General features: G+C 42.5%; 1 protein-coding gene across 1 annotated transcript in view; it reads right to left on the reverse strand.

Moving 5' to 3' along the window:
• Window positions 1–22,959, reverse strand: part of SHANK2 (SH3 and multiple ankyrin repeat domains 2) — a 2,937,835-nt gene that overhangs the window by 2,701,508 nt on the left and 213,368 nt on the right. Inside the window, exon 2 of the mRNA XM_085643560.1 lies at window positions 19,600–19,759. The gene's annotated coding sequence lies outside the window, so the exon portion shown is untranslated. The remainder of the gene's footprint in view (window positions 1–19,599; window positions 19,760–22,959) is intronic.

Below are 22,959 nucleotides of genomic sequence, written 5' to 3' on the forward strand. Positions count from 1 at the left end.
TTATTTACTCGGAATTGGTACATAAAGAGTGGAAGCTTTAAAAAGTAAGATTCTGAAGCCTAATACCTAAACTTGGCCATACCCCAAGAGAATACATATTACAAAGCTGCCTTTTGAAATATACCTAGATGCTGGATGGTTGGTAGCGGGAAGACTTGTCATACGACAACACCACAAACTTAGTAGGTGTAGACAATACCCAACAGGGATAACATTGCACCACGTACCTAAAAGGGATTCTTCAGAGGAATTACTTGGCCAGCAACAAATTTGCTACTACGGCAAGCACATATTCTTTTGATCACGGATGGGGCTAGGTTAGTAGAAACTTGTTGTGAACCTACTGCAATGGTGAGCGGCATTTGTGTAGGTCTTAATTTGTCAAAGAATAACTTGTAGCTCAAACTTTAGCTCAAAATACTTTGGCTGTTCCATCACCAGCTACTCCCTGTCCTTTTATATCACTCTTGAGCTTTCTGCTTTCTCTCTTTGTCACAGGTTTTCTATATTTCTCTTCTCATCCGCTTTTTCTTCCCTTTGTGTGTTTCCAGCCCTTGCTGTGGTACAAAGTCTGAGTAGCAAAAATGAGTCCACAAAAATGAGTGCCAGTCGGCCCCCCCTGCAATCACCGGCTCAAATGAAGCACCTCATTGGTGTACTAAAGGTACAAATCCTTTTCTGATTGAACTCTATAGGACTCTAGTCAATGTCATGAACTTTATATCTCTTCACCTATGAGGTCATAGAGGACATCCATCCTTTTTTACGCTATCAGAATAGCAAGCTTGGTTTAGAGGTGGATGGAGATGGATATTGTATCAATTTGTGGAAGAAGTGAGGAAACTAGTCGCAGATATATGGGTGGGATAAATGGCATCAGATTTACATCTCTTGAACTGTACAATCTTACGATCATCTTTATGTGGGACATCGGAGGAGTCGGCTTGATTTAGATTAGTGTGGTAAAGGATCATTTTCCGATCTGAGAAGGAGCTGCTGAATCTGGGGGAGTAGCCAACAGTGACATTTCCTATTCCATGTACTAGAGGAAATGCCAGTGATGGACTCTCCAGATTTTTCACTTCCTAAACAAGTCAAACAGTATTCTATTACTGAATTAAGTACACTGGTAATGATTAATCAAAGTTTTTTTGATAAACTCAAGAAGTAGACCTTGACCCCACTGAGCAGTCCACTAACTGTACAGTTATACAGTCTTCTTGCAGGTTCTTCAACACTTGTGACAATATACCATCATGTACCAGTTTCTCCCTTCTGTACACTGGTATATCATCCTGGAAAACCACAACATGGCTTATACCGGTTAACATCTTGTGCATGCATGCTGAAAAACGGCAGAGGCGGATACCAATCCCAATAGCATACTTAGATATCTAAATGCTCTTGCAGCATCACAAACAATGTTTTTGCCTACTAAGAGGTTGCAAAACAATTTGAGGATATGTCTTGGATAGATTGGTGAAGTACTGCCCTCCTCCTATGTATTTAACATGAGAGTGATGTAAAGCAAAGGGTGACGTTCCACGTAGATACAATAGTTAAATCCACACACATGCACATTTTTCAGTTATAATAATAATATTAATAACTTTATTGCATGATTTAAAAAAAACCTTTGCAAGTGCAAAAGATAAAATGTAACACATTGGTGAGTTTTATAAAATTGAACCTCGATTCCTGTAAAAAAGAGCCAGGCCCCCCACATGTCCGAGCTCTCTTGTAATTACACTACCCACAAATGCCTGTGATGATGATCCCTTAGGGGCCTCTGTGGTCGTGAGCTTGTTTATTAAGTCCCAGAATTAGCCAGCCTATACGACAATCCCTTTTTTTTGCAGCAGTTTTGTTTTGAGGTTTCCAACAGATTTTCAAGCGTCTAAATGCCCGCAAGGAAGCTTGTCCAGCTGTTATAGAGATCCTGAAATCTGAGTCACTGCCTGAGGTGGCGGTCGACTTATCCCCTCCACCAATTTTTTTTGCTGCACGGTCCATAAACCTTACCAGTGCACAGTTTAAGTTTGTGTTCCGTGGGTCAAAACATGCCAATACTGCAGCTCTACACAATACGACTTCCTTATTGTTCCAGCCCCTCCGTAGGAGGGACCTTCTTTCCTTCATGAGACTTGGGCACAGGCATAAAACATGAATTATATCTTCCCTATGATAGCCGCAGAACCGACATGGTTCCTGAGATTGATCTCTTTTCCATTTGGGAAGGTGGCAGGACAAGGGTATCACCCCTAATCTTAGTTTTAAAAAACAGAGTTTAGTGCGTGCACTGAATGGTAAAGTTAGATAGCTCTGAGATGTCAACTGTTCATATGATCTAAGGGTCATCCAGCCGTGGCTTCTTCTTGCAAGACTTGCCTTGTCTTCCATAGTGGAGAGCTTTTTTGAACTTATTTTTGCTAGCCTTTTGAATTCATTTTGGCTAATGTGTAGGTCCCATACTTTGCTGAGGCCTAAGGTTTTTAACCCACTTGACAAGCAGCCATGCCCCGCTAGCCATCGTTTTGTTTTCATGTTGGCCCATAGATGTTGCGCTAGGCTGCCTTCCTTTGATATCCTCAGTTTGTGACAGCTAACTAGAAAAGTCATCATTCTGCCCAGTTATTGTTTGCTAGATTCCGAATTCCAGCCTGATTTGTGCCGGGGACGTATTTGATGGTAGCTGGAAGACTGTTCTGAAGATTTTTGCAATGATTTTATCAAGTTGGCCACTGTCCAGTCCTTTTAACACCTGAAGTGTTGGAGCGAATGTTGAGCCGAGTAATTTCCTGTGGATAGAGCTGAGTGCAAATGCTAGGGCTGTTCCTTTCTTTTTTTGCTCTCCCAAATGGCTTTTGTATCTTCCATTGTTGTTGAAGAGGACTCCTAAATACTGATTTCTGTGATGCTTTACGAATTTAAGACCCATGCCAACTTCTTGGGCCTTCCTGGATGAACCGCCAAGATTTTAGTTTTCCTATTGTTTATCTGAAGCTCGTTCTTAATTGAGTATGCGGCAGTTGCATCCATGAGCCTTTGTAAACCTATCTTTGTATTGCTTAGGAGGACCACATCGTCGGCGTATAATAGGTTTGACAGCTGTAGGCTGCCTAGTTTGGTAGCATGCGAGTTGACTGTGATTAAAGCTTCCGGGAAATCCGATAAAAATAAGTTGAAAAGTGTGGGGGCCAAGACGCATCCTTGTTTGAGTCCTTGCGTTGTTAAAATTGGTCGTGACAGTCTGGAACCGTCACCAATTTTGATCCTGACCCATGTGTCCTGATGCAGTAGCTGTACTGCTCTTAGTAGTCCATTTGGTATGTTCAATAAGGAGAGCTTCTGCTATAGCGAGGCCCTGTTGACCTTATCGAACGCCGATTTATAGTCTATAAATCCCATGTAGAACGGTCTGGTGCTAGACTCTGCCTGATCTATCAAGCAAGAGAGAGCCATGAGATTAACCGTAGTGCCAGTGTCTTTTGTGAATCCAGTTTGGTTTGGAGGGATTACTGAGTGATCCTCGGCCCATTCCCGAAGAGAATTGAGCAGCATCCCTGCAAAGTACTTCGCCTCGTTATCGATTAGGGCGACTAACCGATCATTTTCTGGAGATTTTTTGTCGCCTCCTTTAAAAATTGAAACGAGAATTGATCCTTGCCAAGAGGGTGGGATGGTGTTCTTTTCTAAGATGGAAGTGAAGAGTGGAGCTAACTTGGAGGCCCAGAAGGCTAGATACTCCTTAAACAAGGCTGGAGGAATGCCTCCAGGTCCTGGGGCCCCATCTTTCCGACCCTTTTTGATCAGTTTTTCAATTTGGTCCTCCGGGACTGAACTGTGCTCAATGCTATTGACATCTTTCCGACCCTTTTTGGACAGCTTTTCGTTTGCTGTGCTCAATGCTGTTGACATAGTTTTGTCTGTCTGTATGCTTTTCGGTTGCTAGGCCTATATGGAAATGCTCTTCCCTGATTAGCGCTTTGCGAAAGTGCTCCAGAGGCAAGTTAGCCACTGTTGCTGCATTGCTGCCCTCTAAACCAATAACCTGATTAAAGGTGAGGGTTTGTCGATCGTTAAAGTGACTGTACAGAAAGAAGTACCACTCGGACTCCAGTATGTTTGATGAGGCAGCTTTCTGGACACAGCCTCCAAGACTATTTATAGTGCGCCAGAACCTCGCAGAGTTGTTTGTCCTGATGTCATTGTATAATTTGGCCCAAAAGGAGTTCCAATGAGCCCTTCGATGTTCTCTTTTTACAGTCTTTAAATGTCTTCGAGTTTCTCTCAGTTTGGTTATAGTTGATGGGTCCATTGGCTTTATTTTTAGTTCCCGCCATAGCCGGTTCATGCTTCTTTTCGCCGATCGTATCACAGGATCCCAAGAGGTCGACTGTTGGGTCCCATTCGCTTTTACATGCATTATTGGTTTTGCGTGTTTGGCTGACAGCTTCCTCGTGAAGTTTGTCCAATTTGCAATTTGGTCTTCAATTGTTGTGCTGGTGTTCTCAATCATATATTTTGCCTCCATTGCTACCTGCTTTAGGTTTTTGACCAAGCACTTAATACATTTTAAATTGATCGTAAAGCTTTCAAAAGCTTGTGTCCCTGCCTTAGCATGTTGTGCCAGCTTAGTGCTAAGCAGTATTTCTTGAGGGCTGTGGTCGCTTTCTAGTCTGTTGCCAAACCCAAAGCCGGAGATTTGATTCGATGGGAAGGCTGACAAAAGTGTAGTCAATTAAGGATGTGCCAGTTTTTGATAAAAATTAGAGGCCAGGTGGCTTGTCAGGAAAGAAACGCCCGTTAAGGGCTCTAAGGCCAAGATGTTCTAGATTTCCTTGTCCTTCGGGTCCTCCTTGATCCATCCAGGGTGGTCCTGCGGTGGTATGGCCCAGTCGCGTTCCTGTGATTTGGTTACCTGATTTTTTTGTAGGTCAGACATTAGCCACATGTCATTCCCAGCACCGTCGTTATCACCTCATCTGAGAGGGTTTGCCTGGACGCGGAGTTTGGGCGGATGTACACATTCAATAAGATTATGGTCTTGGGCTGGCCTTTGTAGGTGCTGAAAGAAATTCCCACAGACTGGAGAGAATGGGAAGAGCTTACGAGGTCCCATGAGGTGATTGCGTTGTTTGATGATATGTAAATGGCTAGGCCTCCGCTGCCTCGTCCGGAGAATTTCATTTTCAAAGCTGGAGTGTGGTGAGTTTTAAACCCTTACAGATGTTGCGGCTCCGCAAGCCATGTCTCTTGAAGCAATATGATATCAAATGACCGTAGGTAGGAGATCATGGCATCGTCCCCCAGTTTGTTTGATAGCCCATTTATGTTCCAAGAGCAAATCCTTAATGGGCAGGCTTCTTGGACCCTTTGGTTGTTGTTTAGTCAGCGTAGCAGCCGGGTTGAGTTTAATGATCCCGCCAACCATGACCATGTGCAGACCTGTTCCAGTCCCCTGTTTAGAATGTGTTGCCCTCTCTTGCTATTTTTTCTTTTGAATCGGAGATGGGACTTTTATCCCGGGCACTCCTCAGGACCGAGTAGACCGCTCTTTGTCCTTCACTAGGGTGCTCAATGGCTCGGGTTTCCTGCAGAACATGTGGGTAGCCTTTTCAGTTTGATTTTCATGCAAGAACAATGGGACTTACCAATGCAGATGCTTTTATAGGTTCAATGACTCCTTTCAAGTTCTAAAGTCAAACTTCTTTCACGGCTAATGAAACCCTTCTTACTCTATCAACTTCAGGAATGGACCTTTCCTTTAAAATTATGTGGTGTGAGAAGCCTTTCAATTTGCCCAGATATCTCTTGAAACACATCCGGAATGCTTCTCTCTATTTTTCCACTTTAGAATTATGTACTGTGAACACTTTTTCCTTTCTATTACAGTGTATATGAGGTCCAAATACATTTTTGCAAATCAAACTTATTGCAGTACACAATAAAATACTCCTTCAGTGAGTCTTTGGTCATGTGCGCTCGCACTTTCCTTCTAATGTAAACGTTTTTCTGTTAAAAGGCCGTCTCAACATTGAGCCGGGCTACGCCAAAGCAGCCAGTACACAATTTGCTAACTCTGGCCACTGACATAGCTTTCCATGCTAATACTGGTGCACTTGAAGATTGCGACTCTCTGGGCAGGTTCTGCAGCATTTGCATTGAACTGGGCGCTTATGCCCTTAGAGTTATTGAAGTGGTCAAAAATGAAGCAGCACTTTTGAAATTATGGAGAAAATTCACCATTACAGAAGAGCTCTAGAACGTATACAGAGTACCACAGTGACATTTCATTGACTTCAAATGCCATTGTATGCATCATTGCAAGCCATTTGTCATACATTGTAAAATAAAAGTTCCTGAATTGCTCTTCAACATTGCTTTGTTAACCAAGTGGCAAGCACTCTACCATGGACCATGTTGCAGTTCCAAAGTCACTGAAGGTGTCGCCTAGCTTACTCTCAAGGAGATATTTCACATATACACTAATTATGCTGAGCATTTGTCAGACAAGGGTGTTTTCAGACTCTAGTTAGATCGAGCTAGACCGAGCATGCGCTGTCTCTTCGAGACCTGCTGTAATCAGTGTCTTGACTTCAAGTCCATCTCCTGTTTTGCCATTGCTTTTCATTTGCCAATGTCAGTGTCCTTTAAAAATCCTTGCTTGCTAGTGGTCAGTCCTACCTCTTTATCCCTCCTTCTCTCTTCTGTTCCTCTCACAGAGCAGGGACTCAGTACTGTCTCAGTCCACTATGATTCGTTATCAGTCATTGGGGAACTATTTCTTTCTTTATTTCCTGCTCTAATATTGTTCATTTGTGTTCAGCTTCAGCGTCCTAGCTACTTACATTTAAATATAGCATTCTTCCTCCCATTGCCTCTTAATGCCACTGTTGTGTTACTGCCACCTTATGCCCCATTGCCTGTATTATTTTGAACCCTTTTTTGCAATTTTGGCTGTGGATCGCCAGATGGGCTTCCTTTGGCAAGGGGGACTGGTCTTGGTAATGATTGTAAAGTTACTTTATCAGCCCTGCCGAGTGCTGGTTTTGTTTTGTTTTCATTGTTGTGTATTTTACATCCTCCATCTCCCTTTATCTGCTCCCCCCTCCCTTCCAATTAGTCACGAGGCTCCAGTTTGTGTGCCTATAAAACTGGTCCACTCCAATATAGCCACTGTCCAGTTTTCATTAATTATATTTTTTGTATAAGGTGCTCACTGTGACACCACCAACGTTTCACATCTATGTCCCATGACACTGCGAGGTATGATAAAGGAAACATCGCCATGATTATCAAACCTTAGCCGCTGGGACATACTCCTGATTGCACAGACCAGTCTTCTCCAATCTGGCCGCCAGGGGCACATTGTATAGCAGGCGTCTATCAGAGAGGAGGAAGGAGGGGCCTGTGGTTCTGGCCGCACTTGATGACACGACGCCCTTCCACGGTATCCCCCCCCCCTAAAGCATTTCTAAGTAAGCACAGAGGCATGACATCGATATAGCCTAGAGAAGCATCGCTCTCTCTTCTTCCATGTATTCACAGATGTCCTCTACCAGATAGTTTCCCAAACTGGGGGTCAGTTGCGAGCGGATTTTTGCACAGCCCGCCTGAAAACATACTTTAAGGCGCAGCGCTTTAGCTTTCACTTTTTATACAATATTGTGCTTCAAGAGTCCACATCCCAGAATGCTCTTTGACTGACGGCCATGAATAAAGCTGAGCCATGTGTCCGTTTCCGCTCCGTGCGCTTTACAAGCAATGGGTACCAAATATCCTTCCCCCACTCATTGGCAAGTTTATACAAATTAGATTCTCTGATCAGTCTTCTGCGTCACCCCATGCTTAAGCAGTCACAAACTCGCAGTGACACTGGTGAGTACCCCTTCCAGACGTCATGGGAGTACAAAAACTCTTGCAACCTATTCTGAGCCTCCTGTGAAAGGCCTTTAGGGCTGGGCAGAGTCAGTCACCTACCAGAGGCAGCGTCCAGGCAAAGACCGTCACGGATCATGTGCAGCACGAGAGCACAGTAAGTCACATAGCCTGAACAGAGTACAGTTGGCTACATGCATGTACGCCCATGGGTAGACCCAAGCATAGCCAGTCAGCACAGCCAGCCACATTTCAGGAGGTGCCTAAAGGCAGAGCCATTTGTATGAGGCACAGCCCGAAGGCAGAGGCGGTCACATCTTAGGCACGCCATGACGGCTGTAGTAGTCACGTTTCAAGTCAAGCCCGGGGACAGAGTCAAATAGAAGGCTCAGTCCCAAAAAATAGTGCAGGCTATTTAAACAAAGCAATGAAAAATGACATAATGCTTGTGACACTACAAGAAGAGATGTCTCACTCCTTGCATTTCACTCTCTTCAATATAAATGGGGATATTTTACGTAAAGGTGAGATACAATCTTTGCTACACACACACCATTGGGCAAGGAGGTGCATACAGTTGAACTTTGGTCTCAATAGGACAGATAATCAAAGTCTATGTTCATTTATTTGAGTTCACACTTGTGGTAGGATTTATTAATGAAAATATACACTGTAGTGTATGTGATCATATCTCGAAATGTAATATATTATAAAAATGTATTTGTGTAGCACACAACCATATTTTTGGGGAGGTCTCACACTTGATCTGGGAGATGATGGCTGTAGCGGGACATATAAGTATTCTGTAAGCATTTAACAGGTATGTTTTCAGAGATGTCCTGAGACACAATGACAGCTGATATTTTAAATGAAAGGGGACAGCATTTATCCACTTGGAGTAGAAATATGTCCCCATAGTGCAGTTCTCTTTATATTTTTTACCAGGAACATTATTTATTAGAAGCCAGATTGTATTCACAATTGTCAGTAAATTATTTAAAAATAGTTTTTATGCACAGGCAGCCAATGTAAGGGTTTGAGTGCAGGGGAGATATTGTCAGAGTATGCAGTATGCCCTTGTGAAGTCGTGTCATGCCATTATAAGTTAAGGAGGCGGAATGGGGTATGAAATGTAGCAGAATTTGCTCACCCATTTATTTGGGATACATTTGAAAATGTGACATTGTGCAACAGGGCGCTGAGGTATACAAGTGTATACAGAATGACGTGTCCACCAGCATCTTCACTAGGCAGATGCTCACGCCTGTGTTCTCAGAGGGGCCAAGTGGATTCGAATTATAGCAGTTTTTAGGTCGAGCCTGGGCAACGCATGCGCTGCTGCGAGGTATGCAGTATTGGATTATGGCTTTGAAACCCCGCCCACTCTCCGTTTTAATTGGCTTGTGTCATTTTCCTTTGTGAACGGTGGCTTCAAAGTCGTTATCAGGTTTGTTAGTCCCTCCTTGGTACCACCTTGTCTGCATGTGTAACCTCCCATGGGGACTCGCCCTTTTACTTCTGTTGCGACACGGTATGCCTTATTTAGTCTGTATGTGAAAGCAAGCTACAGGAGGTGACCCGTAAACCCAGTGGAGACCAGGGTACTTAAGTATAGTATAAACAATGTCTCAAAGGGTATCGTTTGTGAGGCAAATAGTTAAAGAGCAAGATGAATTGCTGTGGAGGAGCATAGGGAAACACAAATAAGTTGAGCGAGACTGTTTTGTTAAAGGGACGAAGAGTTGCTTCCACATATATTTAAGTAAATCAAATATTCAATACAGAAACACATGAAACCACATATAAATTGCACTGCATTACATTGAATGTCATGTAACCTGTGAGGACGTGCAAGAGTGCTCGTGAAAAGGTGAAAAGCAAAAGTGACACGCGGGGTATGTACAGGGGGAAGGAAGGCGCAGAGAGGATTAAATATCCAGTGAGATAGAATGTGAGGCCTGCACCGTTAATACATTTTATGTACAAATTCTTCTGGGCAATCACAATCAAGGCACCCTAAATTATGCTGTGAGGGTCGACGGCGTTTCAGCATTTATGCAATGTTAGGCCATCATCAAGACCAGGTTTACCAAATTTCAGTACAGTGAGGGTCGGTATCACTGTGCGAATCCAAGAGGAGCGGCGTTTCCAGGAGATATACGGCGAGTCCCTTGAACCAGGAAAAATGAGTTGAGCTAGTGCAGGCTCGAACTGGTGGCAAGAGCACCAGTCAACACGAGGGAATCTTGGACCTCAGGGTCAGCGAGGGGAGCTGAGTTTCGTGTAATTTGGGAACCTCAAGTATAGTCGGAGGAAATCATAAGAGCAGCAGTGTTCGGTCTGCTAGAGTTGCAGGCACGAATTGGTGAGCCGTCATGAGTCTCGTGATGGTTGATTCGACCAACACTATACTTGGAGCTCCCGAATTACACGAAACACAGCTCCCCTCACTGACCCTGAGGTCCATGATTTCCTTGTGTTGACCGATGCTCTTTCCACCAGTGCGAGCCCGCACCAGCTCAATTAATTAATCCTGGTTTGAGTGACTCACCATATATCTCCTGGATACGCCGCCCCTCTTGGATTCGCATAGTGATACCTACCCTCACTATAATGAAATTTGGTAACCTGGTCCTGATAATGGCCTAACATTGCATAAAGGCCGAAATGCCGTTGACCCTCACAGCACAATTTACGGTGCCTTGATTGTGATTGCCCAGAAGAATTTGTACATAAAATGTATTAACTTTACAGGCATCACATTCTATCTCACTGCATATATAATCCTGTCTGCGCCTTCCTTCCCGCTGTAAATCCCCCGCCACGTGTCACTTTGGCCATTCACCCTCTCACAAGCACTCTTGCACGTCCTCAAAGGTTACATGACATTCAATGTAACGCAGTGCAATTTTTCTGTGGTTTCATTTGTTTCTGTATTGAATATTTGATTTACTTAAATATACGTGGAAAGCAACTCTTCTTTACTTTAAAAAAACAGTCTCGCTCAACTTCTTTGTGTTTCCCTCTGCTCCTCCACAGCAATTCATCTTGCTCTTTATTTAGTCTGTAAGCACTATTTTCTTTAATGAGTGTCTCCTACTGCAGGCACGATGTGCTTTCCTTACATTCAGCGTGCCATACGTGCTTTCACTTTCAAGCAGTCCCGGACAATGGCCGCTTCTTTGAAGTGAAATAGGTCTGCATTTACAAGAATTTGAGCTATTGCCATTGTAAATGACAATAGATTAAAATCTCGTAAATGTAAGACCTATTGCATGGCAAATGCTTGTTTTTTTATTATGTCCCCTACAGCAGATATGTTTGCCTGTAAAAACCTAAGAATACAGAAGAGTCTACTTTTTTCACATCACTATCAATATGTGACCAAAGATCCTTATATTTCTTGCCTTTGCTATCATCACTCAGCAAAAAATCTGTAGATGGTTGCCACATTGATGATATACCATTCACAGCCCCTTGGACTGAGAACCATCAGCTAAGCGACATAGTTTGGATAACTCTTTCTTTGATGCCAAACAAAGCACAAAATGAGAAATATTTGCGTTTTAGTTCCTGTGCATGACCATACACTGAACCAGAATAGACTAAAGAGTCAATAGCATTGTTCATTAACTCTGAAGATTGTATAGATGCTTCCAGCATACCATCTAACAAGTGGCAAGGCTCTCTTACAGAGAAGCACTTCAGCTCAGGTATCGATTTTGACAGGTCCTCACACAACTCTTTCATGTACGTAGCTGAATCACTGCAAATACAAACAATATCACTCCAATCTTTGTTGAACTTGGAAATAATCTTTTCGCAGCAGCATTCCAAGTGACAATGCGTTCCATGTTTTCCAAACGTCTGGTGTCATGTTTTCACCACTATCCCAGATGCTTGGTGATAGTGCTCTTTTCACAGATACTTGTCACTTAACCTTGTATTGAATGTTTAAAGCCCAGTGTGTTTGACAATTCACCTGCTATCAATACTGACTCACTAGAAACTGGGGGCTGATCTATCAAGGGTTTTTACCCATTTCATGTGGGTAAATGTGATGGCAGATATTGGGAAATATTGTTATGAAACCATCCATTTTACCTATTGGTTGAAAGAATCATATGCAGCCAAAATATCAAATGTGATTTTGATATTTCCTGATTCTCTACAGTTTATAAAATAATTAATCAAGACCTAAAACATGCTTCTTAACCCTGCATCTTTAGACCAAAGACCACAAACTAAAAAAAGCAAAAGAAAGAAGAAACAACATTTTAGTGACATCCCTAAACAACAACAAAACTCAAGCAGAAAAATATGAGCCCAGTCTCTCTTGCTGCTAGCATGTAAAACAAAGCTACTTTTGTATTGGCCTCTTTACGAGGAAAAAAACGACTCTTTTACTCTCCTTTTCCTTCCTTTGGCATTTAGTTTGTGGTGAGGGCTATTTCGCTTTCGGTGGGGTTTTATCAGTTATTATAGGTTTAAACCTAAAATCAGACAGCCTAATTATAGTGTAAGGGTGAGCAGGATTCAGCCCACATGTCTACACATACACCTGCAATAGTCACTTTATTCTTGGGTGGGTTATTGACATCACTCACATTCAGTACTTGATGCTGCACCTCCTCATCTTCTGTCACACCATTAAGGCCCTTAGACTCACATACTACCAAGACCTCATCCTCATCAGATGAATCATCATAAATCATTTGCATGAAGTTTCCCTTTTTTTTTTTTACAAGACTCTGTCTTCCTACCCTCAACATTGGCCTTACGCACACAGTAAAAATGCCCTATGCAATTCCAATAATAACACTTTACCTTTACTACAGGGCAGGCTTCGTGTGTAGCTACGTGTTTAAAATATCCACATCGGAAGAATTGAGTTTTATTTCTTCCCACATAAGTGGCAAATTTAGTTTTCCTTTTAGTAACAACATTCATTTCTTGTGCATCTGCCTGACAGCAATCCACCTGAAAAGGAGTTTTGTTCTCCAATTTAAGAACTTACAATTAGGACGCGGCAGCTTCCATTTGCTACGCAGTAGCTATTGCCTTCTCTAAGGTAGGTTCAGTCACACTTAAATTTTTCCGAATTTTCGGACTACTCATTCTGTTAATTACTTGGTCTCGTGACCTCATCATGCAAATCTCTGAATTTGCATGATGCTTCTAGAACATGTAAACACCCCACATATTGCTCAACACTTTAATTTGACAACTGACTCCTGGAGAAAATGTGTGCTCCTCCACTACAAGATTGTACTTTTTATCATGATGTGTGTCTAAAGCATTGATATCTCTTTCATAACTGTCTACATCATCATCTTCGTCATCATCCTGTGTATCAGGAAACTGCAAACCCCTCAAAATGTTCCTACCTACCATACCCAAAGTATGCTTAAGCAGGGCTAGTTTTCTCTTAGAATTAAAAGCCTCCCCATCTATTGCTTCCAAATATGATTTAAAAGCATCCTTTCAATCTTCCCATGGAATTGTGGGCTGTCCAGGATGTTGCAAAAACTTAGGAGGAGCAACTACAGATTCCATAGCAGCAGTAATTTCACTAAAACCTTAAACACAGTATAACAGCGCAGCAGTAATACAATAGAGACTTATTCAAAAATAACAAATTAACATAAATAAAGTGGTCACCGATGTCTGCAAAGTTTAAAATAACCAACTAATATAAGGAAAGTCATCACCGTTTACTAATTACTTAATTGCTGCGCAACTACACTTAAAAATCATAAATTAATATAAATAAAGTTATTACGGCTGTCTATTTCTTGCTTGCAGTTTTGAATAGTTTTGTCCTTCTCCTGTTTTAATGTTAACAAGACAGATGAAGACTGCCGTAGTCCTCTTTCCGTTGTTTATTTTTTTTATTTGACAGTGAGCGACAGCCAATTGGAAAGGAAACTCGTGTTCTGGTAAGAATTACTCCCAAAAGGCCTTTATTTGTGAAATTGACCTTTAGTTTTGTGTAAATATTCGTAGGTGGTAATGAGCAATAAAACTTGTTTGCGCTGCCTCTCCTTATCTGGTTTTGCATCTGAATGTTAATATGAAGCACTGTACTCGAGCACCCCTCGCGCGCGCGCCAAGATGTACATCCAACTTTGAACCCTGCAGTACTGTCCATTTTAAAATCAAAATCACTATAGCAGCCAAACAAAACAAAAACGACGCGGGAATTGAAACTCCACTCCACCCTCCGCCTAGGTGAACCAAGTAGGCAAAGCGTCCTAGGCACCGTGCCAAACTAAGCACACATACACGGTAGGGTTACACAGCTGCACCGCACCAAGGCGGTTATGTGACGCTACAACGCATGCCATTGCAACGCCAAACTTCACCCCGACTTGCTGTCGGGGGTGCGCTGGAAGTTGGAATAGATACATTTTCTATTCCAACTCCAGTGTGTTCAACAGTTGGGAAGGTATTGGAGTTAAATCCAACACCGTCTACCCCCTGCTACACACCTTTTTCGTTGCAACGGTATGCGGGGTAAATGCATGCATTGCAACAGTTGCGGTGTAAAGGCTGTTACCCCACCAAGGCATGGCTAGACCTTTCAGCACTAGTGCTTAAAAGAAATGCTGAGTAACTCACAATCCTACAGTTCTTGTGATTACTAGGTTCCTGTTTCCTGCAGACATCTCTTGCTGTATGTTGTGGTAAATCTCTTGTCTCCTGACGATCTCGCACACCAGAGAATAATTTGCTTGAAGACGGGGCCAGCAGCCAGAATCACTCATCTCCAGTGAAATAATTACACTGGTAGGGATTATTATAAGTTTTACTGATAAGCTCAAGAATGTAGAACTGGACCCCACAGTGCGGTCCACTAACTGTACAGTTGTCCAGTCAGCCTTACCTCCCTTGCTACGTCATTTAACCACCCCTAGGTTCTATCTTTCAAAGGAACACAAATCCCTTAAGGTTACAGGAATACATGAAAATACTACACGAGAATGCAACATTACCACCCAACTCTAATTCTGGCCCAAAATACATGACAAATAATTCTTCCTCCATGAGAGAAAGCTAGGAATGCTTTCACAGATTTCGGCATGGAAGGAGTCCTTTAGAAGTAAGCAGGTAGAAAAACTAGTTAGAGGGCAAGATGGTAGACTTTCAGAGGAGAGGGAGTAAAGTCCCAGGTTTCTGGGGGGAGTAGGTAGTAAACACAAATGAGAAAGATAAAAAATAGACGTGGTGCAGCAAGGAGGAATTACAAAGGGTGCAAGAGGAAACATAAAGGTTTACACTGCAGAAGAGATTGGGGCATGCAATATATATGTTTGAAATGAATTGATAGAAAGTGAAACAAAAGACTGGAGCGAAATGGAAGCCATTGCGAGGCAGTAAAAAAGCAGGTCAGGGAGAAAATGGATGAATGTGGAAGAGGAGTTGAAAACCAAAGCCATGCATTTAGCACAGGCGGGCTAGGAACTAAACACAGCCCATCCAGGCCTAGAGAGCAGTAGTAGGGGAAGGACAGAATGACAGTGACAATAAAGATCTTAGTATCTTCACCTGGGAAGTTAAAGTGTGGGGTGTGGACAAAGGAAGAGAAATGGAGCCAAGACTGAACCATTTAGATTGACTGTGTTGCTGACGCAGGCCTTGATGGTTAAGATCTTTTCTGGAGTTCTGCGCCGTTCTCCCTTCCACATCTCACCCTTCTGCTATGGTCGTGGCCTTCAACATTCCTCAGGGCTCAGGCTCGCCTGGTTCCTGTTAGTCTATATGGACCACATGTGGGGGAGCTAATACATTCCTTTGCTGTTAAAGGCTTTTCATATGGCAATGATAGTCGATCAGAAGACAACCAGTTTGATCAATCATCTAAGGAACTCCCTGCTTGAGAAATAGGAGCATGGTCAAAAAAGCTCAGTGAAATTTCGATAAAACAGAGTTCTTACTGTTTGGATGACCTGCTTTTTGCTGGACGTGTCAGCACACACCCACACAGTTAAGCCAGTTTCGTACCAAAACCTGAGTAGGCACCCCTGGACGGAACGGTGAGGGGGTCTCCTGCAATGCCAATCCATGCAGTCGCCAACTGCCCTGTGAAAGTGCTTCACCTTTGCCGCCTGCATCTACAGAACAGAAGCAGGAGTTTTCATGATACATTTATTGCCAAAGAGAAGAAAGTTCTCCTAGTGGGATGAGCATGCTCTACATACATGTACACTGAAAATCGAGCTGTGTTCATAATTTTTAATATAATATTATTATTTTTAACAAAATTTAACTTAGGGGTTGAGTGCATGTTCCCCTCACTGATGGACCGCCAAAGCTATGTTGGTGGTCCAACCGCCCTATAACAAGTTGGGCGGTGGGCCCGTCTCGGGACCGCTTCTGCTGCCAGGGATATGATATCCCTGGCAGTCTTGCAGTGGTCTGAGGCCCCTAATATGCTGGTGGTGGAGCTGCGGCACCTCCAAGTATATTAAGAGTTTCCTCACCACCACAGTTTTCATAGCAGTTAGCCTGCCATAAAAAGTGTGGCGGTGAGGAAACAAAGGGGGCCTAGGTCCCCTGGTGAATCTGCGCCAGGGGATGCATGCAGGGGGTTTAAATGGTGTGCCCCCTGTCTGCATGCAGCTCCGGTTCCTGCAGGGCATGGACTTCACATTCCATGCCCTGCAGGAATGTGTAATGACGTTCTTATTGTATGAGCCTTAGCACTGCACCGTCGTGGGCTAGCCGCCGAAGGCCGCCCAACCTGGATTCCAGCTGGAATCTGGCAGGAGTTTGCATTATGGCTTTGGCTGTGTGGCAGCGGGGTGCTGGAGTGGCGGCCCGCTGCCACACCGCCATAATAAGGCCCTAAGCAAATTAGTTTTTTTATTGAGTTTTTAATCTACCATAAATTTGCGGAGCTCCCATTCTATGAGACAGACAGTTCCCCTTTCCACTTAGTGCCCAGGTGTAGCTCCAGTTTTACTGTGACTTAAAGTTCCCCCAGAACTTCACTTCTAGGGATACCAATGATTGTCTGGCTAGTAGTATTTTAAACATCACAAATAATAAAACACAAAGAATATAATGCAGATGTATGTCATGGCCCACGCAGGCATGGTTGATATGGGTAATTGCTGTTTTGGGTAATAGACAAAGACACTGGAAATATGAGATTTTACAGCTGCATCTTTTCTACATTACTATGCATTTGCTACATAACTCATCATCTGCTGCATCAGCTACAGCTTTTAGCAACACAGAATTTGTGTCTAACTCAAACGGATCAGTGACGTGTTACCGTGCAGTAGAAGGCCCTATGCAAAAGTTGACCGGCCACCTTTCTGTTGCTTTTTACTATATTTGTATGTTAAACTGGTACAGATTAGGTCAACCTTTTGCTTAGGCAGTGTTAACTTGTTCAAAAATTACAAAATTATGAAGTAATACTTTCACAAAATGTGAAACATTAGGTCACATAATTGGCCTTTTCTTGCTGCATACAAATTTAAATTATTGTTGAGGGGTGCATATTCAACGCATCTCTTTGGATTATATTAAATCACATGTCGCAACAGAACTCCTCCCCTTAGTTTATTCCATATGCATGGGACACCATGCCTACATTTAATCATGTCAAACAGGGATACCAAGTCCAAGTCATCTTTTCTGTGTCATATTTATTGTTTACAGCAGCTTATATAAGACATTTTCAGGCCTCACGTGTGACACTGACTGACACCTTAAGGAAAACTTTGTCTGTGACCCAAGGAGATCCCTTTTTTGCACACGCAGCAGGAATTTTCGTTGATGCGTCTTCAAGGACCCTTGGGTAACTTACCCTATTTGTGTCTGGAATTTTGCCCAGCATTATACATTGACTTAATTTGGACCTCTTACAATATCATGACTCCCCTTTCAGCAATAATTCCTTTACGTCTGCCTGTAACAATTGTCAACTGCTCAATAAAATCATTAGGCGCTGCCTTGGTATCACTGACTGCCAGGTTATACACAAGGACATTATTTTATTTTGCAAATTAAAATAGACACTGCTTCTGTACATTCCTGCTATTGGGGCAAGCAGTATGAAAACACATACGCACTTTGTGGAAACAATGAAGGAAACGGCTTCCATTCTCCATACGTGCACAAGAAATTATCAATTAGACCTTACACAGGTACCTCACATTCTTCCATTTTAGCTATGAGTAGTTAACGCATTGCATGCTGGTACTTGTAATCCTGTTTATAATGGGAATCTCTAAATAACGAGTGCCAGGTTTAAAGAACAAGATACAGCTGACAAGAGAGAGGCTGAGATCTTTAGAATCCTGCAACTTAATGTGGTTATTTAAATATTGAATTTACAGATTTTTTTTATGTAACAAAGAGGTTCAAAAAACAAATACATGAAGCACTTTTGAATATTTTAGTAAAACTGGTCACTTGCGTTTTTCAACGCTGCGCTTTTATTGGTATATACTTGTCAATAATTTTTAAACTATATTTATTGCATATTGATTTTAACTTTGACCTGGCACATTTTTCAAAGTTATTCAAAGCATGTCCTCGGGAAATAAGAACTCTGGGTTTCCATCGGATCCTTTAATGGGACCAGTGTGAAATCACCTACAATTGCTAGCATTTACTGTCCTGGCCTTTTGTTTTCCCCCTTATCAGTACATACTCTAAACAGCTAATGTAAGAAGAAAACAGTTTTGAATGTTTTCTACAGCAGTCCTAATGACCCCGACTGATAACGCAAGCAAACAAAGACATAAAGGGAATGATAAAATGAATTTAGATTATTTCGTATAAAGTTTTACTTAACAATCTGTAGTGACTGATTCCAGACGTGTAGAGGATCTTTAGATGTTTATTAGTAGTAAATTACAGGTAATCCAGTTCAATCCAATACAAGATAGTCAAGACCAATCGTAGACCCCACCAGGAGCAGCCAGTGTGGTTCTCAGCCCTTCTCAACTGACATCTCAGGCTCCCAACATTCTGTACTACATCATAGAATGAACATTCCACTGGCACAGCAAGAGATGCAGTGCATAACAACAAAGCCAGAAAATTACACAATCGTATGTATGCCTTTTCAAAAACTTAAAAAATAAAGTGAGAGAGCTGGCAATTTTCTCTGGGAAAGGTGTCAGCCCTATCGCTGCTCCAGTCATTCCTGTGGTACCTCTTCCCTCTGAAAGCAGCACTCCTCTGTCGAGGATGCTCTCTCAGGGGGTGCCACCTACTCATGTCAGGTGCCGCGCAGGCTCAGACTGAAATGCAACAAACTAGTTATTTTGTTTCTTTTCAGTCTGTGGCCACTGCAGCTGCTTTAGAGAGACACACTGCACAGACAAGCTGAAAGGGCCCCCTACCTGTAGAGAAAACTGAGGGCACCGCTCACCACGGGGGATGCAGGGGTATTAGTCCTCTGGGTTTGGCCATATTCCCACCCTTTCAACTCTAACCCAAATGTCTGGGTCCTCTTTTGAATAGAGCTTTCCTTTTTTCTTGCCTGCAGGTTTTTTTGATTACTGAAAATGTTGAGTGAAGTCTTCCACTTTTGTCCACCCTCCAAGCACACTCTTTGAATGGGAGTCTGTTTTTGTCCCGCATGGAATACAATAAAGCCATCGACCATGTCCTCTCAGAGTTTTTGTTCTCCAAAAGGCAGTGATCCCAGAATTGTTTACTCCATTACCATTTCAAGCACCTTATACCGCTTACCTTTGGGCGATCGCAGTTACTTCAGTACATAGCTCGAAGACTCCTGGGGATCTCAACGCCACCCCTGTCTCTTCTGTATGTCACAAAAAAAGGCAATATCCACTCAATCCAATTTGGAACGTGCAGGAGATGCAATTTTCAAAAGCAATGAAGGCAGGACCTGTGAAGATCAAAAAACAGAATCAATGCTTTTCACAATCTTTGATGTGAGAGAAACCAGGTTCACATACATCGAAACATACCAAAAACATATTTAGGTGGCTCCATGGAAAACCTAAGCTGTGGACATCATGGACTGGTACAATCTCTTTGCGTCCAAAGGACATGTTAGAATCTTTTACAGGAAAGTGAAACGAAATGAAGGCAGAGACGGACAAGAAGATTACAGGTAGTGGACATTAGGTTACACAGGGAGAATATACAGCTGCCCTGGCATGAAAAGCTTAAAGTTATTGCTGGGTTTGTGGGCATGTACAGGTTGCGGAGCAAACGTTGGAGTTGGTGATATTGACTGAGTTCTACTGGTATGACTTTACTTTGGCTGTAGCACTGCCACAGGCTTTGATGGTTAAGATTGTTTTATAAAATATCCCTACTACCCCCCTAAACCTGGGACATCTCATTCTCTTACTGTGGTAGTGTGGTTGTGGCTTCTTGATGCTAATGCCAAAGCAAAAAGGTTTACATCTGAGCAGTCATCATAAAAGACAATTTCCTGCCCAGTTTTCTCCAAATCTTCTTTCAACAATCACTATGCTGGGAAGAGGTAAAGCAGGGAGAGCTGTGAGGTTCCTCCATGTCCCTGGAGAAGGAGCTCCCAGGCAAGGTCACTAGAGACTCAGGCAAAGCCTAGCAGGTCTCTTAAGACCCATAAGTGTACTTTCAAAACATAGCCCAGAATATGAACAAAATACTAGTCTAATTCTAGGCAGTGTTCACCTTTAACCTATTAACTAATTTTAATACCAAACAATACCACTGAACCACTCGGCAAAGTCCATCTACATCTCTGATATTTGGATTCTGAATTGAAGAACTTTAAGCAATGACTCTCTTGTTACTGATAAAGGAAATTCCAAAGTTGATTCTTGAATTAATAAAAGCTTTTTTATTAAAACTATGTCTCAAGCAGATGGATTCTCAAATAACACTATGTCGATGTTGATTCTCAAATAGCATTATGTCGATGTTCATATCACCCCTGGAGCTTTTTTAAGAAGAATCCTCAGAAACAACACAAGCATTGCTGACAACTCTTCTACAGTTATAGTGCCACTATGTAAGAGGGACATGCATACTAGCATGCCAAACACCTTTCCCAGCCAAAATAAATCACGACACCCGTGAGAAATTGGGTTACTGGTTGCAGGGGTGAAACCCTATTCAAGCAGCAACTACAGTTCTTGTTAGGGTGAAACACAAGCAAACCCCATATTTACCTGAGCATAAACCTCTGGTAGTTACGCACAAAAGCAGTCAGGCTTAACTTAGAGCTAAAGTGTAAAGTACAGCACTTAAACAGTAATAAAATGGAAACACAACTCAACAAAAATCCAATTAGCAGAACCAGAGATAAAGTCTCAAAGGTTTTGAAGAAAGCAAGTGCTAAGAGGCAAAATGCGCCAACCGCGGTTATATGGTCGCGATGCACCTGGTCCAAGTCACAAGTTCCAACTGGCCATGATGGAGCGTAGGCCTCATACAGAACTGAGTTCAGTCTGGTGACAGAGTACCTTGCAACCTGGATTTCGAGATGCGGAGTCCTTGAATTGAGCTGTGCTGGCCGGCATTGAGGAGTCCTTGACGAAGAGCTGCGAGGTCTGGCCCTGAGTGAAGTCAATGAAGCCCTTGACGGGAGCTTACGATATGAGGCCTTGCGCCATCATCGAGGAGGTCATCGACGGGAGCTTGTGAGGACCAGCTCTGTGCTGCGTCGATGCTGAGGAGAAAGATCGAAGAAGCCACCTGGGCTTGAGCTTACGTAGTCTTGCACTGTGATGCATTGTGGCTGAGAATGAGATGCGTTGTACTGGGCCAGTGCCAGTGGTGAGCTACATCTTGCTGCGTAGAGATGTGAGGAGTTGCGTTGCACTTGAAGAAGCCTGTTATGTCCCTGTGGCTTTGAACAGGGTCCAGCTGATTGGCCCTTTTGAGATTTCCTGGAGTTCTGGGTCAATACAGAAAGGCTGGATTCAGCAGGGCAGCTCAAAGTGGCACAAGTGTCCTAGTGCAGCAACAACAGGCCTTGGGCAATAAATGTGCCAATTGGTGTAAGCCAATTTCACCATGTTTAAAAGAGAGAGCACAAGCAATTTAGCACTATAGCACTGGTTAGCAATGGTAGAGCTATAAGGCCAACAACAACAAAAACAGCAAAAACAGGAGGAGTAAGGCAAAAGATTTGGCAAAAGGTTCAGGGGATGAACACCCTAAGGATGACAGGTCTAACCCCACCCATACATTCAACAGGTCCAACCTAAGTACTGACCACAAACCTCACCTGCACATCTAGGCACTCTGATAATATATTTACCATCTTCACAATTTGTACATATATATATTACCAAGGGATGCAGATGTGAAGATACTGATGAATAGTAAATATATTCTTATCAATAAATATTTGCTTAACAATACAGTTGTAATTGATACTCTGAATACAATACGTTTGTAATATAAGCATAACATACAAGTCTCTTGATAGCAAACACTGCTAACTACTATCAACCACCCTGCCTTAAACAATTTGAATTGAACAAATACTATGCACATATTGTAATCTTTAAAAAAACATACTATACAATCATTTTCTACTTTTATTCCTTTGCCCAAACCTTATATTACTAAAGTACTTCTATCCTGTTTGTAATCCGTCCTAACACAAATAACCCCAATGTATGACTACTTCATACACATTTAATATATACCACTTTCAAACTGTTTCACTTTATTATTAATGTTGCCAGCTGGGTATTGTAGTTTTTAACAATGCAATAATCACAAAATTGGCTAGCGTCTTGTTCGTCCAGATAGCGTTAGAAATGGCCATCTTTTGTGTGGTATTCCACCAGATATTTTGCTTTCTGTAGCTGGACCCATTTTCTTTGTCATTAGGATTCTGTGTACTTTACCACTGCCAACCAATGATAAAGAACGTGTGCTCTATCCTTTAAACATGGCAACACCTGATTGGCACATTTAATTTACTTATACATCCCTAGTATATAGTACTACATGTTCCAAGGGTCTATAAATGAACTGCTATTAGTGGGCTACAGCACTCATTGTACCACCCACCAAAGTAGCTCTCTAAAACACTTCTTAGGTCTGCCATTGAAACCTGCAATGCAGTTTTAAACT

Source organism: Triturus cristatus, chromosome 3_1 (genome assembly GCF_964204655.1).
Source record: "Triturus cristatus chromosome 3_1, aTriCri1.1, whole genome shotgun sequence".
NCBI classification, from domain to species: Eukaryota; Metazoa; Chordata; class Amphibia; order Caudata; family Salamandridae; genus Triturus; species Triturus cristatus.